The 26,316-nt window shown below is 40.3% G+C and overlaps 1 long non-coding RNA gene across 1 annotated transcript in view; it reads left to right on the top strand.

Moving 5' to 3' along the window:
- Positions 1 to 1,661: 1,661 nt before the first annotated feature.
- The window catches only part of LOC144379331 (uncharacterized), a 142,961-nt gene continuing 118,306 nt past the window's right edge, over positions 1,662 to 26,316 (top strand). The window contains exons 1-2 of the long non-coding RNA XR_013442151.1: positions 1,662 to 1,784; positions 5,483 to 5,586. This is a non-coding gene — a long non-coding RNA (uncharacterized LOC144379331). The remainder of the gene's footprint in view (positions 1,785 to 5,482; positions 5,587 to 26,316) is intronic.

Genomic DNA, 26,316 nt, shown 5'->3' with positions numbered 1-26,316 from the left:
GCAGTTTTCTTGAAAAGACCCAGAAAATGGATAAAAGCCTTAGAAATTGGATGAAGGGAAACAGAATAAAAATACTTAGAAATGAAAAGGTGATAGTCACATGCATGGAGGAGAGTAAGAGGACTACTACATGCAAGTCTTTATTCACACATGCAACTTTATTTTCTTACAAAATTCAAATAGTCAAAACCAACCCTAGAAGAAGCAGAAAACTTGGAAAATTCAACTACTGTTAAAAAAAGACATTAGAAAGAAAATTAATGATCAACAATTAGAAAAAAGCATCATGAGCAGATGGTTTCACAGCTGAGTTTTATCTAACCTTTAGAGGACAGATGATCCTCATGTTAATTAAATTATCCAGGGCTTTAGAGAAAGATCTCTCCAATTCATTTAAAGAAATGACCATAGTCTTAGTACTTGATCCTGATAAGGAAAGACCAAAAAAAAAAAGAAAAGAAAAGAAAAAGGAAATATTAGACCAGTGTTAGTAATAAAGTTGTTAGAAGTCTAAATAAAATAATAAAAATACAATTTAAAATTTACTTTTTAATTTCAATACAATTTTAAATTGACTATTTAAAGAATAAATACACTATGGCAGGCAGGATTTAGCCCCCAAATGCAAAAAATTTGATGGCAGCCATAACATAATTTATTCATGCACAAAATAAAAGAGAAAAGAGCTCACTGTCAAATCAATTGTTGCTGAAAAGACATTTGCTAAAGCTAGGCTGAACTTCCTAATTACTAAGTTAACTAGAACTAGGAGTCCCTGGAAGTAACTACAAAGACAGTATATATAGTCCAACACTTCATTGTTTAGAAGAGCAAATGCAGTTCCAAGAAGAGAAGAGGTCTAGAAATCAGGCAGTGATTTCGGAGCAGAGTAGGGAGGCGACCTCGGGTGTCCTCCTACGTGGTCTTGATCTGTTGGCCCTGTGACAGCCTCCTCCTTCACTACAGGTGCAGGGCCTAATTCCGGTTCTGCTTCAGCCCGAAGTTGTAACCTTTTCTTGGTGTGACCTTGAGGTGTTTCTTCCTTCCCACCCTCAGAGGAGACGGGAAAGTCTGTGTGGCCTCTGGGTGAGCATTGTGGTAAGTGCCGCCTTCGGTCCCCCCTTCCCCGTTTGCTTCCTCTCTGTCTCTCTATGCGGCCGTTCTATACGCTGAGGGCTTGATTGTGCAAAAGGATTACTCTCAACAAAGCCACTGACTCTTGCAGGAGGAACGACTACAAATTCGGAGTTCATTTTCTCCAAAACTGTTCTGATCGGGCGTCTGCTGGGTTGTGTGTGGCATACCCGGCAGTTACAGCGCAACCTGGTTCGTTAGTTCCTCTCACACCGACCCGGGCGGGAGTCTCGGTGCCACGCTGCACAAGAGGAAACCGAGGTTTCGTGAAATGATAGGTAAGTGATTCTGGCCATCACATAATCCTCGGAGCTGGGATTTGGAATCTCCATTACTAGATTCCAAACCCGCAACTTCTCATGCTACACCAACAGCCGCCTCGCTTCCCAGACCGTTCCAGAACATGCTGCAAAGTGCTGAGGGCAAAGCAAGGGGCGCCCCTGGCGGAAAGCCGCGCCGCCGGGCTTTCTGCAGAACAGGATTCTGGGAAAGCTTCATGGCGGCGCCCAGCCGCAGCGACAGGCGCCTGCGTCGCAGCGTCCGGCTCCGAGTGAGGGCTGCTCCCCGCGAGGCAGCAGTGCTCAGACTACTTCCTCTGCCCTCTCACGTCCAGTTTCCGTATAAATGTGACGGCAGAATACATCTCAAAGGTAATTCTCAGGATTGAGTACGATTCTGTACGCAGGGAAGGTGTCTGGAAAGATGCCCTTATTCGGTGAAGGCTTTCCAGAGATGTGTGTTCCCTTCCGTCAACCTAGCGCGATCCACACGGCCTGCAGCAGTTATCGAGGGCTTTTCTGTGTCCGAGCCAAGCACCTGTACGTGGAGGGAAATGTTAGAAATTAAAATGTGCTTCATGTTAACCCAACTCCTTTTAATTAAAAAAAAAAATCAAACAGTTTAAAGCACTTTTATCTCAATGGTCTTATTATTATGTCTGTGATATCGATGGGACCTGTCTTCCCTATCGGGTTTCTCTGGGTTTAGAATAGGGGCTCCTGTCCCCCACCTTAGCCCTACGCTCTGCCTTTTCGTGTCTCTCTGGAAGTGGCCAGGAAGAATTAACAAACATTTCGATGTGGCGTATTTATGCTAATGCAGCTATTTTGGAATCATTCTTTCCCTTCAGGTTTAAATCTCTCAGGGAATAACTTGACAAGAAAGGTCGTAATTTTTGTAGAATTTGGTAACTCTAATCCTTTCATTCTAAGAAAGATTTGCTGCTAATCATCTTTCATTTTCCAATGGTATTTTTGAAGCTGAAGTTTAAGGCATTTACTCTGGTTTTAGTGCCTGCTATTCTAAGAGAACATGATTACCAACTACCGTCAATAAGTTTTAACTTCACAACTTTCAGCAAAATAATTTTCAAGTTCTTATAGCTAATATGTAGGTAATACCCTTATCAGTAAAAAGTGCTTAGGATTGCTAAAAAAAAGTTAAAAATTGTGAAATATGCCATATGCTAAGGATTTTTTTTTTTTTTCCTAAGGCCATTTGCTGGTATTGAGATAGGGTTTTTTGCTGTGTGCAAGATATGGAAATTTATATCTTACATCATGATACATTCCACTTCCTTGGTTAAAAATCTTTCATTATCTCTTTTGTAAATTGAATCTTTGGGCTCTAGAGAACAAAAACCTTAGGAACTGTGAAGAAAGGATAAATTTTCCTTTTCATAGTTATACCCTCCTCCCTCAACAGAGGGGAAACGATTCAGAAAAGATTGGTATTGGCATTTGCAAACAGTAGGTTTTCTAAGGAACAAAGTCTAATTTTTTTGGAAGATGATATCCGGAGTTTGTACACTACTTTGTTTCAAGTAAATGCCTTCAAGTAGTTCATCACTTCAAAGCACATATTCTGGAATGATCTTAGTTTATTTAGAACTCACATACTCCCATGCAAGTACATGTACATGTTATGTTAACATCTTACGATTTAAAAATATTAGTGCAATTAATTGTGGTATGTGGTTTCCTTACTGAAATGACTCATAAATTTATTGACCACCTAATTTGTCCAGGTGATTTCATGTTTGTGTTTTTCTTACAGCCTAGCCTATAAGGCAGTTTCCATAATCTCCCATTTACAGATTTGGAACCTCATCAGGGCCACGAAACATAGTCAAATTTGCACATCTAGCAGTTGGAGGAATTACGTTTCTAATCTCACATATATTCCACTTCCTCTCCTCTGACAAGCTTGGAAATTGAATCTGGGAAGGCTTTTTCTCCTAGGCCAATGTATCTGTTCCTCAAAGCTCCATATGTGGTAAGAGTGGGAAGTCTGTGCCTCTTTCTTGTCATTCGAGAAATCATAGGAATATGTTCTGAGTGTGAGTTACGAGGACTTATTTTGGTGTCAAGGAATTCTTTTAATTCCTGTGCTTCCATAGGATGTCCACCTTGAATTTGGAGATACTCAGGTTTGATTTTTTTTGCTCAGGGATGTGTTGAGTCAGTTGGTTTAGAAAATGTTTCCCTTCAGAGTATTTACAGGAAATATTAGCAAAACTTGCTGTTTTCTCAGTGGCGCTCAGTTTAAGTGGTGGATGAAGGAAACATTTGTTGAGCAGCTATAGTGTGCAAAGTAGTAGGTAGAGGCTGCATAGATAAAACTGGATGCTTCTGTTCTTACCAGATAATCAGGCTTAAATAGATCACTGTTAAACAGATTGTCAGACTGAGCCATGAGAAAAGTACACAGAATGTCCTAGGAATGGAAAGGGTCATGGATGCACCTGTGTTTAGGAGAATAAGAAAATAACCTCCTTGAGTAGACATACGTGATGGGCCCTTCTGGGGCGGGTAAGATTCAAGCAGGTGGTGATGGAGGTCAGAAAGGGAGTCTGGGGGTGCCTGGGTGGCTCAGTTGGTTAAACGTCTGCCTTTGGCTCAGGTCATGATCCCAGGGTCCGGGGATGGAGCCTCATGTTGGGCTTTCTGCTCAACAGGGAGTCTGCTTTCCGTCTCCCTCTGCTCCTCCCCCTGGCTCATGCTGTTTCTCTTTCTTAAATAAATAAATAAATAAATAAAATCTAAACAACAACCAAAAAAAGGGAGTCTGGTCAGAGGACACTGCCCAACACAGGCACATAGGGAGGAAAGTGTAGGAACCAGACAAGGTAGTCTAGCTAAGCCCCCAGAATCTTTTTTTTTTTTTTTTTAAAGATTTTATTTATTTATTTGACAGAGAGAGACATAGCAAGAGAGGGAACACAAGCAGGGGGAGTGGGAGAGGGAGAAGCAGGCCTCCCGCAGAGCAGGGAGCCCGATGCAGGGCTCGATCCCAGGACCCTGGTATCATGACCTGAGCCGAAGGCAGACGCTTAACGACTAAGCCACCCAGGCGCCCCAAGCCCCCAGAATCTTGCACTTCAATACAGGTCTTCCTGATGTTGCTGTCCCTGGGCTCACTCAGTCCTGCTGGAGAGAGAACTCGTTAGGTATGTAAAGAGATGGCATTCTGAAGCAGAAACAGCTAATTTAATACCTTGCAATTGTACAATTCTTTGAGAAGCGGAATAGCCAGCAAGGAGGCAGGCCAGATTGTGGAAGCCTTTAACAGCAGATGAAAAGTTTGTTTTTGATTTTGTAGCCGAGAGAAGGCATGAAGATTTGTGAGCAGAGGAAAATGCCATCAATATGGAAATGGTGTGATGGATTGGGGGCTGTGTAGGCTGGGCAGGGACTAGTAGGAACCTTAATCTGAGGAGAGAGGGTGGAGAGGAAGTGATAGATTCTGTAGATGTGAACACAGAACAGGTAGGAGTTGGGGACCAGTTAGATACTGGGAGTGAGGCAGAGGGAAGACAGCAAGGTGCTCAGTCTCCCTGTGGGCGACGTCACTGCCATGAACAGGCAAGAGATTCTGTCTCATAGTAGGCTGCTTTCCATTCCATCCCTCCCTGCCCTGTGCTTCTCATAGGCCTCTCTTACACACCATCTACACAAACAGGGCATTCTAGAGCATCTATCATTTAAAAAAAAAGATGTCAATCCAGAATACTTCATTCAAAAAGATTATGAAATTTCATGGGGTTTCTAAGTACGGCTGGGCTATGACAAATTTGTTTTCCTGTCAATCAACTTAAGCTTAAATTTCCTTTGGGATCATGTTCATCTACCCAGATCTTGCTTCAAATAAAACAAAGACCATGTCCCCAGCTCCTTTTTATTTTACAGAACTCTGCAGTTTTGCAGGAAATATTGCCCTCCTGTTTTGGACTTGTCTGAAACAGGAGAATGGCCCTTAGGCTCCTGAAGTTAAAAATAGCTAATATGCATTTACCCAATCTTGGGATGCTACTGAGTTTTCATCATTTCTTTCCTCCTTTGTTTTACAGACTTTTCTCATTTTATTCATCTTGGGCATTGTGTTTTGAAGAAGGTGGGGAGGAAAAGGAATGGTGTTCAGCTTTGGATCAGCCACTGTGGATACTGGCTCAAGGTAAGATAGGGTGACGTGGAACCACTGAGTGAAGTTATATTGATAGTATCTGTAGGTACATCTATTCATTTCATATTTCGTAGCCAATAGGCTATAGGCCTCTGCTAGGTCAAAGTTAGAGGGAAGGGAAAAGACATAGTCAACAAACAGACACATCCACAGATCATAATAAAGGCTCCAGTGGAGTAGTATATAAGGCAAATGAGGAGGGGAAGCTGCAGGTTTGCTGGAAGGTTTCATGCAGGAGATCATTTGAACTGAACCTCAATTATTGAAACATCAGGAAAGGACAAGACATTTCTGGCAAAAGTAACAATGTGTATGACAGCATGAAGGCTTGAGAGAATGGAATGATAGAGTGGTGACTACTCTAGTATGAGTATATTGTAGATGGTTTGGGAGGGACAGGAAGACAAGAGGAAGGACAGGAAGAGAGGCAGAATCATTGCTTGAGACCAGGCTATGTGTGGTCATTGACTACCAGCCCGTGGAGTCTGGAGCTTCTCTTGAGGGTAATGAGCGCCATGGAGCGTGATAGAACCAGGGCTGACATGCTTTGTATTTTAGAAATCTACTCTGGGCTGGGTTACTTGATCTCATACTTCAATCCTACTGCCCCTATTGCTTTTCTGCATAACAAGCTTCTCGAAGGAACTTGCTGGTTCTCTTTATTTCTTCACTGCCCATTCCATCCCATTCTGGTTTCTGTTTTCACCACTCCAATGAAGCTGTGTTTGTTAAGATTACCAAATGTCATTCTAATGGATACTCCTTTGTTTGTTTTTATTCTCTTTGTAGCAGTAATCGACATAGTTGTCACCCCCCTTCCTGATATACTTTCTTGTCTACTCTGACTACCTGTTCTTCCCCTCCTACCTCACAAACTTTTGCTTTTCCAATTTCTTTGCATGCTTCTCTTCTCTCTGATGTCTAAATGTAAGAGCCTTCCAGGGCTCAGTCCTGGACCCTCTGCTTTCATATTGAAAATCTCTTTATAGGAGACTTTATCTACAACCTGGATTTTAAATTCATTGTGTATGTTAATGAATCCGAAATTTATATCTCTAGTCCTGTGTATTCATTGAAATCCAAACTCATCAATCCTACTGCCCTTTGGGCATCTTCCTGTGAGTGCCTAATAGATATCAAAACAGTTCTTGGTCTCCCTCCTCTTTAATGTTTATACCTCTGTATCTCAGAAAAGGACATTATTATCTTTCTAATTACTTAATCCCAAAACCCATGTGTAGGTATAATCCTTGATCCCGCCCTCCTTTTCTCACTCCTTGTATCCTTTCCATTAGCAAATCTTATCAGTCTACTTTTAAAACTTAATTTTTTAAAATAAGCTTTAGGTTCACAGCAAAATTAAGAGGAAGGTACAGAGATTTCCCATATACTCCCTGCCCCCATATGTGCATAGCCTTCCCATCAACAAACCCCACTAGAGTGGTACATTTGTTATAGTTGATGAACCTACACTGATACATCATATTCATCCAAAGCTCATAGTTTACATTAGGGTTCACTCCTATTGTTGTACATTCTGTGGGTTTGGACATATGTATAATGACATGTATCCATCATTATAGTATCATGCAGAGTATTTCCACTGCACTGAAAAATCCTCTCTGTTCTGCCTGTTCATCCTTACCAGTCACCCCTCTTCCCTCCCTTCCCAACCCTTGGCAACCACTGATCTTTTTACTGTCTTGCCTTTTTCAGATGTCATATAGTTGTAATCATAGAGTATGTAGCCTTTTCAGATTGGCTTCTCTCTGTTAGTAATATGCATTTAAGATTTCTCCATGTCTTTCTGTGGCTTGATAGCTCATTTCTTTTTAGCACTGTTTTAGTACTATTCCATTATCTGGATGTTTCACAGTTAATCTGTTCACCTACAGAAGGGACTTCTTGGTTGCTTCCAAGTTTTGGCAATTATGAATAAAGCTGTTATAAACATATCTGTGCAGGTTTTTGTGTGAACATAAGTTTTCAAATCCTTTGGGTAAATGCCAAGGAGCATGATTTCTGGATTGCATGGTAAGAATATGTTTAGTTTTATAAGAAACTACTAGCTGCCTTCCAAAGTAGCTGCACCATACTGCATTCCCACCAGCAATGAATGAGAGTTTCTGTTGCTGCACATCCTCACCAGCATTTGATGTTGTCATTGTTCTGAATTTTGGCCAGTCTCATAGGTGTGTAATTTCATTGTTGTTTTTATTTGCATTTCCCTGATGACAAATAATGTGGAGCATCTTCTTTGCCATCTGTATATCTTCTTTGGTGTGGTTATTTGTTTAGGTACTTTAAAATCAGATTGATTGTTTCCTTATGGTTGAGGTTTAAGAGTCCTTTGTATATTTTGGAAAACAGTTCTTCATCAACTGTGTGTTTTGTAAATTCTCCCAATCTGTGGCTGGTCTTCTCTTTCTCTTGGCATTGACATTATCTTTCATAGAGCAGGAGTTTTTAATTTTAATGAAGTACAGCTTATCAATTATTTCTTTCATGAATCATGCCTTTGATGTATTTAAAAAGACATCACCATATCCAAGGTCATCTAGGTTTTCTCTTGTGTTATCCTCCAGGAGCTTTGTGGTTTTGTGTTTTACATCTCAGTCTGTGATCCCTTTTGAGTTAATTTTTGCAAAGAGTGTAAGGTCTGTGTCTAGATTCATTTCTTTGCATGTGGATGTCTAGTTGTTCTAGAATCATTTGTTGCAAAGACTGTCTTTGCTTCATTGTATTGCTTTTACTCTTTTGTCAAAGACTGTGTTTATGTGAGTCTGTTTCTGTGATCTCTGTTCCATCCCACTGTTCTATTTGTCTACTCTTTGCCAGTATCAATTGTCTTGATTAATCTGTTTTTATAATAAGTCTTGAAGTTGAGTAATGTTAGTCTTCCAACTCTGTTCTCCTTCAATATTTTCTTGGCTATTTTACCCTTCATGTAAACTTCAGAATCAGTTTGTTGATATCCTCAAAATAATTGGTGGGATTTTAATTGGAATTGCATTGAGTTTATAAGTCAGGTTGGAAGAACTGATACCTTAATGATATTGAGTCTTCTATCCATGAGCATGGAATAGCTCTTCAATTATTAGTTTTTTGTTTTTGTTCATCATATTTTTTTAGTTTTCCTCATATAGATCTTATACATACTTCATTAGGTTTGTACCTAAACATTTCATTTTCTTGGGTGCTAATGCATGTAGTATTGTATTTTTAATTTCAGTTTCTACTCATTTCGTTGCTGGTATGTGGGAAAATGATTCACTGTTGTATGTTAACCTTGTATCCTGCCTCCTTTCTATATTCACTTATTAGTTCCAGGAGGTTTTATTGTTACTGCTGCTGTTGTTGATTCTTTCAGATTTTCTACATAGATGATCATGTCATCTGCAAACAAAGCCAGTTTCATTTCTTCCTTCCCAATCTGTATACCTTTTATTTCCTATTCTTACGCTATTGTATTAGCTAGTATTTCCAGTACATTGTTGAAAATGAATGATGAGAGGGGACATCTTTGCCTTGTTCCAGATCTTAGTGGGAAAGGTTTGAGTTTCTCATCATTCTGCCTTTATTTTATTTATTTTTTATTATGTTCAGTTAGCCAACATGTAGTACATCATTAGTTTCAGATGTAGTGTTCAACGATTCATTAGTTTCGTGTAACACCCAGTGCTCATCACATCACATGCCCTCCTTAATACCCATCACCCGGTTACCCTATCCCCCCACTCCCTCCCTTCTGTAACCCTCAGTTTGTTTCCTGGAGTCCAGAGTCTCTCATGGTTTGTCTCCCTCTCTGATTTCTTCCCATTCAGTTTTCTCTCCCTTCCGCTGTGGTCCTCTTTGCTATTCCTTATATTCCACATATGAGTGAAGCCATATGATAATTGTCTTTCTCTGCTTGGCTTATTTTCTTTCTCTGCTTGGCTCATTTCACTTAGCATAATACCCTCCAGTTCCATTTTTCAATACAAATGGTAAGTATTAATCCTTTCTGATGGCTGAGTAATATTCTGCCTTTAAAAATACACCATACACAAAGATAAACTCAAAATGGATGAAAGACCTCAATGTGAGACAGGAATCCATCAAAATCCTAGAGGACAACATAGGCAGTAACCTCTTCGACATCGGCCACAGCAACTTCTTTCAAGATACATCTCCAAAGGCTAGTGAAACAAAAGCAAACATGAACTTTTGGGACTTCATCAAGATAAAAAGCTTCTGCACAGCAAAGGAAACAGTCAACAAAACAAAGAGGCAACCCACAGAATGGGAAAAGATATTTGCAAATGACACTACAGATAAAGGGCTAGTATCCAATATCTATAAAGAATTTCTCAAACTCAACACCCCAAAATCAAATAATCAAGTCAAAAAGGGGGCAGAAGACATGAACAGACACTTCTCCAAAGAAGACATACAAATGGCTAACATACACATGAAAAAATGTTCATCATCATTAGCCATCAGGGAAATTCAAGTCAAAACCACATTGAAGACCACCTTATGCCAGTTAGAATGGCAAAAATTGACAAGGCAAGAAACAACAAATGTTGGAGAGGTTGTGGAGAAAGGGGAACCCTCTTACACTGTTGGTGAGAATGCAAGTTGGTACAGCCACTTTGGAAAACAGTGTGGAGGTTCCTCAAAAAATTAAAAGTAGAGCTACTCTATGACCCAGCAATTGCACTACTGAGTATTTACCCCAAAGACACAGATGTAGTGAAAAGAAGGGCCATATGCACCCCAGTGTTCATAGCAGCAATGTCTGCAATAGCCGAACTGTGGAAAGAGCAGAGATGCCCTTCAACAGATGAATGGGTAAAGAAGATGTGGTCCATATATACAATGGAATATTAGCCGTCAGAAAGGATGAATACCCAACTTTTACATCAACATGGATGGGACTGGAGGAGATTATCCTAAGTGAAATAAGTCAAGCAGAGCAAGTGAATTATTGTATGTTTTCACTTATTTGTGGAACATAAGGAATAGCATGGAGGACATTAGGAGAAGGAAGGGAAAAATGAAGGGGGGGAAATTGGAGGGAGAGATGAACCATGAGAGACTATGGACTCCAAGAAACAAACTGAGGTTGTTAGAGGGGAGGGGCTTGGGGAGATGGGTTAGCCTGGTGATGGGTATTAAGGAGGGCACGTACTGCATGGAGCACTGGGTGTTACACGAAAACAATGAAGTGTGGATCACTACATCAAAAACTAATGATGTATGGTATGGTGACTAACATAACATAATAAAATAAAATTAAAAAAAATAAAAATACATCTCAAATCCTTCCATTTCTTTCCATCTCTTCTACCAGCTAAAGTGCTAAAGTCTAAGCTACGTTTATCTCTTGCCTCAACAATGATTTTTTTTTTTTTTTGGCTTTCTAGGCTTGTTAGCACCCCAATTCCATTCTCCACATAGTAGTAAGAGTAATATTTTCATACATAAATTATATTGTGCAATTTATCTCTTTTTAAAGTAGTTCATGAATTCTCATTGAACTTTAAATAAAATCTCAAATCCAAGACATGGCCTTCGATGCCTTAAATAATTTGGACTCAGCCTCCTTTCTGACCTCACTGTTTTTAAGGTGAGTGACCACAATTCCAATGTGGTCAGATTCCGGGATTTCTAGTGAGTGTAGTGGTGGAGCTGGTGTAAGAATTTCTGTTTCTTGACTCTGATCTTAGTGACTTTTTTGCCCCAACATTCTGCCCATGAATGTTGCCTATATGTCATTTTCCAGATTTTTTTTTGGATTAGCACCATTTTAATTTTCCAACGTCATAGCACCTTGGACATACGTATCTTTGCTGATGGTTTTTCTTGTGTATCGTACATGTTAAAAGGAGGCAAGAGTGAGCACAAAAATAAAGTATTTAAACATTTGAAATGTACTGTTCAGATTAAGTGAACAAAATGTAAATGGCAACACTAGGACTAACTCTGTGATGCATATATTTAATATCATCCTACTTTTGCAGTATTACAAACATAATGAAGATGCTTTCTGGAGAAAATATGGACACATTTGCAAAGGAAAAGAAAATGCTTATCAAGAAGAGATGTGTATACACCTTGTAGCTTCTTTTCATCTTCTTTATCCTAAGCACAAAAATTACCATGTCTTTCAATAGAATCTTTAATATGTAAATGAAATTAGGCAAATGCTTAAGTTGACATATTTTACACACATTTTCCCAGTTACATACATTTTCACTGCTGTGCTTATGCCTACTATCTCCCCTTGTAGGAAATCTAATTTTAGATTTTATGTAGGCACATATTATCACCAGGAGATGCAGAGTGGCTCACATAAACAATAAAATAACAAAAGTGTGGATGGGCAGCTGAAGATAAGCAGACGATACTGATTTGGTTGTCTCTGGACAGAGTATTAGAGCATATTGTTGTATTTTTGAGCACTATCATTAACTAAATTTATCAAGCGCCTACTATAAGCATGTCATTTTTTAATGGCTTATTCTTTCTCTGGAAAAGGCACAGCTCTGTCCCACAACTCTCTGAGGGGGAATTAAAAACAAAATGTAGTCCTTAGGAACACATTTAGGCTGGGATGCTAGATGATGAATAATTTAGTGGGAAGAGTGATTAAACTTCTCTCTTACACAGAACATATTTTGGATTATTTTGTTCCCCTGATAATTTCTTTTTGAGGATCACCTTACTCTCCCTTTTACCCCATGGAAATGTCCTACTTGAGAAGACCTTTCCAGTGACTCCAGTTTGGAATTCTATGCATCAATAGTTGAGGCAAGTTTCCTCTCCACTTTGGGGAGAGACCCTACCTTTTCCCAGGTTTGTCTTTCCGTGCCTCCTCTTAACAATGATAAAACCATGAGGGTGAATTCTTTGGGGTGTGGGTCTGGGGAGATGGTTCTAGGAGGTTGCTTCGTCATGCTCTTGGTCTAGAAGGGCACAATGAATCCTGGGAGCTCAAGTGTGGTTCCGCGTTTGTGACAGGATTAATTAGTGAGATTCGAATAAAACTTTGGATTTCAGATCAGAGCTGTTGTTTTCATTAATCACAGCTACGACACTGAGCGCACATTGAGCTGAGCATTGTGGCCAGGTGGGTGTGGTGAGGAGGAGGACAGGATATAGACGGGGGAAGTGCTAGCACAATGAAGGCAGTCTGTGGAACACTCTTCCCCCTTCTCCCGTGTCACTTTGTTGGAACATGTAGCATTTATACGTTCTTCTTCCACCCTCATCCTCATCTCTCTGAGATTTACAGTTACATGTATTTAATTCCTTCTGGCAGGTTCCCAGTTACCTCTTATCTAGATCAAGCCCATTCTCCAGTACGGAAATTGGCAGCCTTTTTCTAGTAAAAGGCCAGCTAGTAAACATTTTGGGCTGAATGGAGCATAAGGTCTCTGGTGTAACTAGTCAACCCTGCCATTGCAGTGCAGACACAGACATGAATAATACCTAGGTGAACAGGCATGGCTGCGCTCCAGGAAAACCAAAACAGGTAGTAGGCTGGATTTGGTCCACAGGCCCTAGTTGGCAAACAATCTAGTAGTTGCCTCAGAAAAGATCCTTAAATACAGTATTTCCTGAGATTTTAAATGTTTACAGTTGTTCTGCATTACACTGGGTTTTAGCAGGACATCTGGACTCTGGACTGGGTATAGAATCCTTGGTTCACCCTTTTTCTCCTTGATTCTTAAATTTTTTTTTTCACTCTTTATTTTCTTTGCTGCTTTTGAGAAGTCTGATGACAACCTGAGTTTGTTTGTTTGTTTGTTTTGTAAATAACTTTTTCCCTTGCCCTGAAGGCCAGAAAATTCTTTTATTTTTATTTTATTTTATTTTTTTTTGGCTTTAGAGTCCAGTAGTTTTCCTAGATTATGCCTTAAGATTGAATATTCAGGGGGCGCCTGGGTGGCTCAGTCGTTAAGCGTCTGCCTTTGGCTCAGGTCATGATCTCAGGGTCCTGGGGTCGAGCCCCACATCGGGCTCTCTGCTCTGCGGGAAGCCTGCTTCTCCCTCTCCCACTCCCCCGCTTGTGTTCCCTCTCTCGCTGTGGGTCTCTGTCAAATAAATAAAATCTTTAAAAAAAAAAAAAAAGATTGAATATTCAGGGTAAATTTTCCCAGTTACATTGTGGGTCTTTTTAATATGAATGTTCAAGTCTTATTTTGAAAATTTTCTTGGATTATAACCTTAAATATTAGTTCTGTTCCATTAATTTCTTTTTCTTCAGAAACTACATTATACATATGCTGGATCCTCTTTGATTATCTTTGATTATTTTTCTTTTGGTACCTTTTGAGTCTTCTCTTGGTTGTTTGCATTATTCTCTTCAGTGCCTCTTGTATTTTTAGCAAAATACAAGCTCCTTTTTACTTTATAATTCATTATTTCTGAGGTGATTTTGTCTTTTTCTTCAACTTCTTTCTTAAGTTTGTTCAACATATTTTATATATCCATTTTTTATCCTGACTTTTGAATTTCTAATTCATGGTGTTATTTTATATTTGCCATTGCTTATTTAATTTCATGCCTGTCTGTTATTGTTTTTCTCTACTTTGGGTGCAATTTAGAGAATATTTAATTGAGAATTTTTGGTTCTCAGGGGATTCAGGGATTCCATATGCCTTTTGCTGTCCTTTCCTGTTTATTCTAAGGGGCCTTGGATTTTCTGAAGTAGCAATAATCAATGTATCTATGAAGAGATTTGGGGGGTTTGAGATACCTACTAGATTTCTTTGTTCAAGGATTCCCTCTTGTATGTATTTTTTTTTTAAAGATTTTTATTTATTTTTTGACAGAGAGATAGTGAGAGAGGGAACACAAGCAGGAGGAGTGGGAGAGGGAGAAGCAGGCTCCCCGCCAAGCAGGGAGCTCTATCCCGGGACCCTGGGATTATGACCTGAGCCTAAGGCAGATGCTTAACGACTGAACCACCCAGGTACCCTGCCCTCTTGTGTGTATTTTTTAAAAACTAATGGCCCTTTTACTCTTTCCATTTGGGCATGTGTGCTATTTAGTAGTGTCTTCTAATTCTGTAATATTCTTTTCTTTTCCTTCACTACCAGGTCTCCAAGGGATGGCTCTTCTTCCAGGCTGGTTCCCTCCTGCCCAGAACTAGTGCTTGCCCAAGACTGATACCTTTGCAACTGTGTACTTTCAAGTGGCCTCCTCTAGGTTGTCTAGTACTCGGTCCACCTGTTCTTGGACATTTTATTGGTGTTCCCTTGTTTAGAGTGGTCCCTCTTCTGAGCATGGTGTTACCTGTGTTTCTCTATCCCTTGGAGTGATGCACTCTCAAACAACTTTGGATAGTTTCTATCACCGTGCCTTCACTAATCTTTCTTTTTCTATAGGATATAGTCTGCTGTCAGTCCCATTTACTGTATTTCTTATCTCAGGGTATTTTTCATGTCTAGAAGTTTGATTTGGGTTTTTAAAATATTTTCTGTGGTGTGTTTTTTTTTTTTTTTTTTTTGGCCTTCTGGAATATAAGAAGTATAGTTAGATACTTTAATATCTTTGTCTGCTAACTTCTGTCTGTTTAATTTTGTTTTTTCTCTATTGATTGATTTTTTTTTTCTTCTTGCCATAAGTGGACATTTTTCGTTTTTAGATTCCTTGAATAGCTGTAATTTTTATTGGATACCAGACATTGTAAATTTATGTGTTGTTTGCTGGATTTTTAGTGTTTTAAAAAATATTTTTTGCCTTTTTTTCCCCCTGGGACACAGTTAAATTTCATGGAAATAGTTTGATTTACTTGAGGCTTGATTCTCAGCTTTGCTAGTTAGGACCTGAATACCCTTTAGTGTAGTGCTGATATGACCCACTGCAGGGGCAATGCCTAACCTTCTCAGAATTCTGCTCAATGCCCATCTGTTAGGAAGCCTCTCCCATTTAGTTGGCAGGAACACAGACTGTCTCTGGCCTGTGTGAGTCCTGAGGATTGTTTAGAATGCCCTTTTCTGGTGTTTTTTTCCCTGGACTCATTGATTTCCTCATACCCATGCTCTGATCAGTACTCAGGCAAAGACTCAACGGGGACGTCTGCCACTCCCTGGGGTTCTCCCTCCTCTCTGGTACTGTGCTCTATGGATCCTAGCCATGCTGGCCTCCCTGAAATCTAAACTCTGTCTCTGTCACCCAGGGAACACCTTGGGCTCAGTTTGGATTTCCCTTCTCTGTGTTGTGGCCTGTCTCCAGGCAGTGAATGGGGGTGTTTATAGGGATTACTTGATTTGTTTCCGTTCTCGCAGGGACTACTCTTAAGCCCTGCCTTTGGCCAAGGTTTGAAAATCATTGTTTTTTGTTTTTTTTTTTTTACGTATTTTGCCCAGTTTTAATTTTTATTTATTATTATTTTTTAAAGATTTATTTATTTGAGAGAGAGAGAGAGAGAGTGCAAGCAGGGTGAAGGGCAGAGGGAGAGAGAGGATCTCAAGCAGACTCCCCACTAAGTGCAGAGCCTGATGCAGGGCTTGATATCATGACCCTGAGATCAGATCATGACCTGAGCTGAAACTAAGAGTTGATGCTCAACTGACTGAGCCACACTGCTGCCCCTATTTTGTTGTTTTTAAATGAAAATAGGAAAATTAATTCAGGGTCTGTTATTCTCTCCTGGCTAGAAGCAGAAGCTCCATTCAACTCCACGTTATGGCTACCACTCAGCAGTTTTGACTCTCTGTGTCTCACCACTCTGGCTGTGGTAATTGACTCTGATCATTACAAGTACACAAGAGCACAGAGGAGAATATGTTTGACATGCAGGTAATCACCTGGGATATCTCTTGCTACTTTTGGGCCCAGTTTTGGTGGAAAAGAGATAAAGGCAGCCGCCACAGCCTGAGGAGGATATTCAGATATCTCACAGAGCTCAGACACCTCGGGGATAAGTTCAGTTGCCTCACGCATTAAACCACCCCCTCCAGCAGCAGCGCAGGCTGACAGCGAGAGGACCCTAGAGTGAGTGGAGGAGGAGAATGGGGTGTGACAGGTGCAGCCCCGTGGAATGGGCGCAAAAGTGGGGGCTTTAGTTTGCCCCATTAACAACCCGCGTCCTGGGGCACTGACACCTAAGTGAGGGAGTGAGGAAAGTGAGTCACAGTAGGGGTGAGCCGGCGGTGGGTGCATTTATGAGCTAAGTACCACTGTGAGGGACTGGGGCTCAGTCCTGCTAGAGACTTCCTGAATGACCACTTAGAATGTACTTAGAGTTATCCACCTGAAGGATAGGGAAAGTGAAGTATTTTCCACCGAGTCTCAGCATGTGAAATCTCTGGCATTTCTAGAAAATCCTGCAGAAGGTCTGGGCACCGTTCTGGTTGCAGGAGAATATCCTCAGTGGAGAGGCATAAAAGTGCAGGCACTTGAGGTAGGAGGTTGTCCTCAGGCTTGGGGTCAACAGCAACAGCATTTAACGTACTATTCAATTGGCTTGTTTCCTGTCTCCTTCTACTAGTAGTAAGGACCATGAAGGCAGAGACTGGTTCATGACACCAACTCTCAGCAATCTCTCCACCCCTTACTCTGCTCTAAGGCAAAGTGTATTTTTATAGTTTGCAGCCTTATCAGAATCACATGGAGGTGTGGTAAGGAATACTTTTCTAAGGAAGATAGAGGGAAAGGGGTGTTGGGAAGACAGAGCCATAGAGATGAATTATACAAGGCATATTAGCAGCAAAGCCCCTGTTTGATTGGTTGGATGAAGCATAAAGAGAGGGAGAGCACACAGCTAGTGACATCCCTGAAGAAATCAGAGGGCTTCTGATCCCTGGGTTGTGACCCACCAAGACAGTGTACTATCCATGTCTACAGCCTCAGCTGTAGAATAATGAGAAAAGTCTCGGGACAGCAACTTTGGTGAGAAAGGATTTTCAGGCAATACCACACATCAGTTACATGAATCTATTTTTGTACTTTTCTATAGAGCCTTATTTTCAAGTCATTATTAGTAATTTACATGTGAGTCTTCCCATAATAAAATTTTAGTCATTTTCAACAAATCCCATTATTGTCCTGTTAAAATCCAAAATTAAAGCAACTACTTCAAATATTAAAAAAGATAAAATAAATGCCTACTCAGGGTGCACTGAAGCAATAGATGCCATCATTAATCTGGATCCCTGACTATGTTGACCAGATGGGACGCATGGTATGGTGGGAAGATCAAAAGCTTGGGAACCAGACCCATGTGGATTTAGCTTCCAGCTTTGCTGTTGGTAAGCTATAACATCGGGCAAGGTGCTTAACCTCTCCGACCTCCAATTTCCTTAATTGTAAAATAAAGCTGAAAGCTGAGATAGTCTCTGTACTGCACACAGCAGTGCCTGGCGCCTGGAAGGCAGGCCCCCCATCGGAGGTGCACCTGTCCTCAAGGTCTAGGAACAAACAGTGTGGCGTGACAAGTGGGGCTGGATCCCAGCCCGCTTGGTTGATCATGGATGTGCTTTTTCCTGTTTCTCTTGTCTCTGCATGCCTGTCACGTTGATTAGAAAACATTTACTAATTCCAGGAACAGAGTCAGCAGTCAAATATGAAATTTCCTTTTTATTTTTTAAAAACATGCAAGCAGGTTTAAGAAAAATGTGTAAACACGGAAGATAGAAACATGGTCCAAACCAAACAACAAAACACGCAGAAGACAGAGCAGGACAACAATATCTTACTTATTTTTAAACAGTCATGCGCACGATCTCCGGAGTGTTCGAATTCACGATAAGAACCACTCCTTACTTGCGACCCCCTTTCAGCTTACCAAGCACTCCTGCACGCATACCAGTGCTCACAGATCCTTGCTGACTTGGTAAATGGAGGAGCCTCAGCAGGCAGCTCAAGACCTCACGTTCAGAATACAGGCCCTGCCAAATGAAGGTGTTTACCCGCGGCTGGGTCTTGAGGTAGAACATACAGATAGTTACTTTTCTAGGCCAGTTGGTCAGGTCTTCCCCAAGAGACGCCCGCCTCCATGCCTTCTTGGACCTTTTATATCCTTTGCAAACATAACATAATTACTCTACCAATCTGTAACTCCTCACTCTCCGGAGCCGTGATGTCGAGGCGAAGCTGTCAAGAAATGTTTTGGATTGCTTTCTCTTCAGAAAACTGCTATGGCTCCATTCATATTTTATTGAGTCCTGGAATGTGGCCAGCAAGGCTGGCGTCCTGACCTAGCCACAGACCAGTCCGTAAACTCCATGTAATGAAATATCAACTTGTTTCATTTACTCTATAGGAGGTTTTATTTGCCACTCTTACGCTCTTCCAGTTTATTCTGTTTGCTTTTTATTTCTCTGCATAGCTTATAAACCATTCAGGATCTTTGTGGCATCAGTTCCGTGGTGTTTCTATGACTAAACCAGTCAGTATATATCATTATTATTGCTCAGCACGTCACGGTTAGATCTGGCACTTGTTAGCAGTGTCTTAGCATCAGAGTTCTCCAAAGCCATTTTTGAATGGTGAGGATATCATGGAAATACTAAGCCAAGGCCCCTCTCATGTCATCTATCTTGTGGTCCAAATGAATAGTGACTCTAATTGCTGATCGTCATTAAATCTGCCTAGTACTATTTTTCAGAAAGATCCTGATGTCTCAAGAGGAAGTCCTATGTCCTCAGTGGTCCGTTTTCTGCCACATGACCTCATTTGACTGTTATATTTGAATCAGTACATGAGTAGGGAGAATGAGAAGAATATCTGACTTGGGACTCAGCAACAAGGAGTCCATTTCTATCCTTACCACTTCAGAGATGAGAGCTCTTTGGCAAATCATTTAACAGCTCTGGAATTTAAAAACTAAATAGGGAAAATCCTAGATTAATATACATATGTATATTATTGGTGTTGCTATTGTAATATATTCTAGGGCTCTTTGCATTAGTGATTTATGACAAACCGGTAACCAAAAGTTTTCTGCCCCACTGCAATTGGAATCAATTAAGAAACAGAGGAGGGATCTGGAGATAAAAATATTACTAGTGTCACTATGTTGGAGAACAGAGATTGATCTATATCCAGAGTCAGTGTTCGTCTTACAATCCACTTGGCTAAAGCCCCCAAAACTGCTAGTCACTCAGTGCAAGGGCAGAGCCTGCACGGTTCCTCCAGGTACCTCATGCCCTCCTATCTCTTTCCCTCTAAACTCGCTCCCCCAGTCATTCACGCTGAAATGTCCATCACTAAGAATGGGTGCAAGGAGTACTGCCACCAAGGATGTACAAGGTTAGTGCCTAGACAGCAAGAGGGGTAGGCAGTGAGAATTATTATTGTTCTCCCCCTGCCCTCCCACATTTTACAGATGTAGAAGCAAGCCCAGAGAGGTGAGAGTGACTTATCGAGGCTCTCGTAGAGGTAAGAAGCAGCAACACAGAGAGAGGTGGTTCTTTTTTTTTTTTTTTTAAGATTTTATTTTTTTATTTGGGGGAGAGAGAGAGTACAAGCAAGTGTGGGGGAGAGGGAAAAGCAGGCTCCCTGCTGAGCAGGGAGACAGGCTCGAAGCTGTCGATCCCACGACCTGGAGATCATGACCTGAACTGAAGGCAGACACTTATCGGCTGAGCCACCCAGGCGCCCCCTTATTTGCTTTTAATACAGAAACCCTCGTTGGAGGAAATCCAACAAGGAATAATAAAGGTAAAACCTGAGCTACTCTGATTGCAGTGGGATGAGACCAAGCTATCCACTCATTATGTGCCTCCTTCCCAGAGGAGGTCCTCGAGGAAGTCCCCTGCACAGAGGGCTCTCTAGAGCAGCGGCGTCAATGACAAGCCTACAGCAGTAACAGTTGCTAAGACCCGGTGCACTGTTATAGCTGCTTTATATGTATCATCTTATTCAATCCTCCCAACGACCCTAGCATATAGATACAATTACTATACCCATTGTACAGCTGCCTTCACTGAGTCAAGGAGATGTTAAATGAACGGCTCAAAGTCACCCAGATAGTAAAAAACAGCTCAAGTAGCCAGAGTATTGTGATTCTGCAGCTCTTGTTCTTCCCCACAATGGGTCCATGTGGTGCTGCTTCACAGTATAATTTCATGTTAATTCTCACCACAAACTTGCCATCGAGGTCTCTTTCCACAGTCAGTAGAAGAGGGAGCCGAGTCTCAGGTCAAGGAACTAAGACTCAGGCATCTATTAGAAACTGCAGAGTGGAATTTGCATGTAGGCTCTTTGTCCACTTCTGCTGTTACCTGAGTTTACCTCGTGAACACTGGGATGGTGTCAACAGTCTGAGAATAAGGGAGACCTGGCTCAAGTCTTCAGTTTTTTCATTCATTGCTTGCCATCATGTGACCTCCAGGAAGGTAGTAACCTTCTAAAAATCTCAGTTTCTTTGTCTACAGAAATAGGCATTATAAAAGTCTTTGGGAGATAATTCCCCTTGAATCTCTCCGGTTCCTAGACATTCAGGTATTAACAGCCAAATTGTTTCATACTATCTTTGCAAGAATGTTTATAGGAGCAAATGGCCTTGGAAAGATATGGTGACTCCTTCTATAGCATATTTAATCACCCTTGGGATGATAAAGATAGAAATGTCTCCCTTTCCACCCCAGAGCAGATTTGCTCACATTTCAGGGTAATGAAGATAATGAGTCTCCAGAGGGGAAGATGAGAAGCTTTGCCAGAACTTTTACATAAGAACAGAGTCTCCTAATCTCAGGGTTCCTGAAACATGACACTTAGTGTCACTTCTGGGTCAAAATGTGTAAGAAGTGGGTGTGCCTTCTTCATAGTCTTCCTTTGCCTTCATTGACTGAATGGTGGAAAGAGTGGTATTATAGGAGCAGGGGGTTGCACAGGACGAAGAAGCCTGAATCCCTGCATTAGACTGTGGAAGTCTGCCTAGCCACAGACACCCACATCAGACTGCGATGTGAGTGAGCAAAGAATTCTCATTGTTTAAGTCATTTAGAATTCAAGGTTTACTTATTATAGCATCTAATATGACCATAATTAATACAAACTATATGTGGAAATAGCATTTATAAATTGCTTTTTATATGCCCAACATTGCACTAGGAAATTTCTTTTCCTTTTTTTTTTTTAAGATTTTATTTATTTATTTGACGGAGAGATAGAGAGAGCCAGAGAGCGCAAGCAGGGGGAATGGCAGAGGGAGAAGCAGAAGCAGGCTCCCCGCTGAGCAGGGATCATGACCCAAGCCAAAGGCAGAAGCTTAACCAACTGAGCCTCCCAGGAGCCCCTGTGCTAGGAAGTTTCACATGCACTATCTCATTTAACTGTGGATACAACCTTAAAATTATTTTTAATTTTATAGATGCAGAACCTGAAACTTAGAAAGATTAACTGTTTTTTGTTTGTTTTCCTTATAAGATCACACAGCTAGTAAGAGGCCAAGGTAAGATTGAAGCCTGCTCTGTCTGATCAAAACTTATTTTGTCCTTCCCTTTAAAAGCTAATTATTTCATCATAGATTCTATGTGGCTCACACTCAGAATGCCAGGAATAGCTGAGAACAAAAGCCAGTCTTCTCCAGTGTTTGCTTGATTCCCTTCCTGAATTGTGTCTTGATCTGTTGCTCTTTGTTTTATGAATTTAACCATTCTTTGCTCATTGACCCCTGGCTCCAGACTACAGCCCTTATCCCTGCTGGGGACATTATTGCTCTCCTGATGGGTTAGATAGGCTCTTCCAGGTCTGCTCTGTGGTCTGAGCCTTCTGGTTACTGGCACAGGGAGCGATGAATGTGAGAAGCCCCATATTCCACTCTGGCTTTCTAGGACCTGCACTTGCCAAGACAACCCTGCCTCACCTCCCTTCCCACGAGGGAATCAGAACGATGCCGATATTATAAGAGTATTTATAAGGTGTTTCACGTTGCCTGTTTGCAGTGCATTGCCAAGCTCTTAAAGAATGCAATATAAATTTTAAGCCCAGTAGTAAAGTATAGGTTACCACATAATAGAACACTTAAATTATGGAGGGGATAGCATCATCCCGAGATTTCTCGAAGGAGTACTTGCAGAAGAGCTATGTCTGCTCAGTGCAATCCTTGAAAGCAGTAATGCAATCTAAAATCTGTGTTTTTCAAGAACTAGAAAGGAAAATGTTTAATTTTTCTAAACTGGCATGTGCATTTTATTTCCTCTACCAGCCTGGAAACTCCTCCAGACAGATCACAAAGGCTTCCTCTTCCTTTGCCTCTTTCTGTCCCTCAGATTGCTGATGTACTAAAGTGCTTGTAAATTCTTGTGGCCCTTATTATTTCTTGGAGAATGTACTAACCTTTCCCATAGACACCAATGAGATAAATAAAGACCATAAGACAAAATACATACCTATTATGTTGGTATTAAATATTCAGAATGATTCCCAAATGAATAGTGTAGTTATTTAAATTAGATTCATTTTGCATTTGCATGCACCAGGTTCCAACATGGGCACTGGAGTTGCAAATGAGCAGAAGACAAAGTTCTGGCCTTCAAGAGGATTATATACTAGTAGGAGAAGTAGGCCTTCACAGAAGCAAAATTTAGATGTAACGAAGGGGTACAAAATTTTATGTGGCCTGTAGCTAATAATGATACAGCTCCGTAAACAAAAGAGTTCCCACCAAGAAAAAATCCAGAATCATAAGGCTTTCCCAGCAAGTTCTACCAAATATTTAAGGAAGATATCCTCCTGAGAAAAGAAAGAGGAACAGTATTTCCTATTCGTTTCATGACTTGAATAGCAAAATCTGACCAGGTTATTACCAAAGAGAAGCATTAAAGGCCAATCTGACTCAAGAACTTGTGTTTCTGAAATATCTCATTCGGGCATGATATATTGCCCTTTTGGATATATGACAGAGTTCATTATGTTCATACTTCATTAAGGATTTTGTATATATATCCATGAAAAGATTTTCCACTTGAGCCTGGGAATAAGAATACCCATGCTCACCACTTCTATTTAACCCTGAGAGGTATAGCCAGTGCAGTAAGGCAAGAAGAACAAATCAAGTTACAAGAATGGAAATAAGGAGATCAAACTGTCATCATTTGCTAGTGATATAATTTTGAGTATAGCAAATCTGTGAGGATACACAGATTAGCAAATTAGCAAAATTAGAAAGGGAGTTTAGTGAGGTTGTTAGATATAAGGTCAATAAAATAAAAGTTCATTTTTTATATACAGTATCACATGGAAAATAAAGTTTCAAAGGTTCCCACTTAGCCATTAGAAAAGAAATTTAGAGGAATGAATCTAATCAAAAGCTGTGCAAGACCTCTAGGCAAAAAATTTGGGAGAAATTAATGAAAACTGAAGTAAATGGAGAAGTATTCCACGTTCATGGATTGGAAGACTCAAATCAAATAAAGCTGTCACTTATTCCTAAATGCATCTATAGATTCAATTTGATTCCTAGCAAAAAAATCCAGTAGTTTGTAGGACCATGCATGGAATTATTTTATGGAATAGTAAAGGGCCCCAAATAGCTAATAAACCTCAAAAAAGAAGCTACAGATAGACAGATAGTCAAGCGGGACAGACTAGAGATCCCATAAACAGACAGACACACACATACACAAGCACTCGATTTATGGTATGGCAACAATTGGGTATCTGTATGGAAAAAAAAAAAGAAACTTGATGCCAAGCCATATCCAAAATCAGTTCCACCCACTGAATGTAAAAGTCAAAACAATGAAACTTCTTGAAAATTTAGAAGAGTATCTTCATGTCTTTGGGACAACTTTTTTTTTTTTAACTAAACAAAAAAAAAAAAAAGCATTAAGCATAAGAAAAAACTTGATAACTAGAATACATTAAAATTTAAAACTTCTGTTCATCAATAATCTTCCTTTAAAGAGTTAAAAAAAAAAAGTGAGAAAACCTGTTGGCAATACACATAACTAACAAAGGGCTTTTACCTAGAAAGTATAAAGATTTTCTATATATCAATAACAGAAAGACGCCCCCCCCCCAAAAAAAAAAGAAAGACAACCCAGTGGGAGAAAAGGCAAGATATTAGAAGAGACATTACACAAAAGAGGGTATCTAAATGATTCATACACATATGGGAATTTGTTCAACTTTATTAATTACTGGGGTACCCCTATACACCCACCAGAATGGCTGAAACTCAAAAGGCATCTGCTGTCAAGTGTTGGCGCACTTGTGTTGCGACTGGAACCTGTATTTACTATGGATGATTGTGTAAATTGGGATAGTTACCAAAAATGTAGTTGAAGTCTTCTAAAGTCGACAATACCATGTGATCTCTTGCCTAGCCATTCCATTCCAAATTAATTGCCCAACAGAAATGTCTATCAGGTGATAAGTAGAAGTGTGTTCACTTTATTAATAATAGCCAAGTCAACTCAGAGATCTAGCAGCAAAAAATAAAAGTACTATCTTCCAGTGAAAAGAAATGAACTACAGTAACACAGAGCAAGTGACTTGGATGTATTTTGCAAAAACGTGGAAGAAAAGACATTAGACATAAAAGAATGTGCTGTGTATCATTCCATTTATATAAAGGTCAAAATAGAATTAAACTGGAGTAATTAAGAATGTATAATTAGGTGTTAAAAATAGGAAAAGGAGGAAATGATTACCATAAAATCAAGATAGTGGTTCAGCTAAGAGAGAGGGACATGGTTGTGATCAGGAAAAGGTGGTCAGGTGGCTTTTGGAATTGGAAATGTTCTATTTCTTGACCTTAGTGGGAGTTATGTGGATGTTTATAATAATTTATTAAGTTTTATATTTGTATATACTTTTCTGGACATGTGTTGTATTTCACACACACACACACACACACACACACACACACACTCTCTCTCTCTCTCTCACATACACGGTTAAATAGTCTACATCTTGAGCTCTTACCACTTTTCTGAACTTCCGAATGCCTCGTGGACATCTCCACTGACATTCCACTGGCTCTTCACACTCAACATACCTCAAATTGACTTTATTCTATCCCAAAGTCTGCTCTGCTTGTGGAATCCCCCAATGGGTGAATTCATGCACCCCATCTTCCAAGTCAGGAGTCTGGATATCGTCATTGACTCCTCCCTGTCTCTTAATCACCATATTCAATAAAGTTCTGTTGATTTTACCTCTTAATATCTTTTGAACTTTGTCCTCATGTTCACTTGTTACAACTGTGTTTTGTCTGTGTCACCATGGTATCTGATCATGGTATCACTTCAGCAGCCTCCTAACTGTCCCTCTGTTTTCTTCTCTGGTCTTGGCCTTCTCTGTTCCACCTTCCATGCTGTTGTCAGCTGGCATGAAATTCTAATTTGATCATGTCCACCCCTCTCGTTAAGCTCGCCCTGGCTCATGCCAGCTGACACAAATCATCCTTAACCTTTCTCTATAAGCTTTTTAATTATGCTCTCTCACTGATTATGCTTCTGAAACAGTGTCTTCTTTACTTAAGTTGTAGTGATTGAAGAACAGAGCAATGGCATCACCTTGTCCCTCTCTCCTACCTCCCACCCTTCTCTCATACCATCTCCCCACTTTTGCCCTTGTAACCTTCCCTTAGACTTTCAGTGCGTAAGGTGCTCTTAGAGCACAGCATATAAATACTTCTGTGTGGTTTTGTAATCATCTCTGCTGCCCTGAGCTCCAGGGAATATGACAGAATACGTGTTCAATAAATGTGTCATGAATATTTTTGACTGAATGAATTCAGGGACAGCAGGTATCACCTCTTCTGAGAAGATT

The sequence above is a fragment of the Halichoerus grypus genome, chromosome 10 (genome assembly GCF_964656455.1).
Source record: "Halichoerus grypus chromosome 10, mHalGry1.hap1.1, whole genome shotgun sequence".
NCBI classification, from domain to species: Eukaryota; Metazoa; Chordata; class Mammalia; order Carnivora; family Phocidae; genus Halichoerus; species Halichoerus grypus.
Note: the sequence above shows the minus strand (reverse complement) of the source record. Positions and strands in the feature narration are given on the sequence as shown.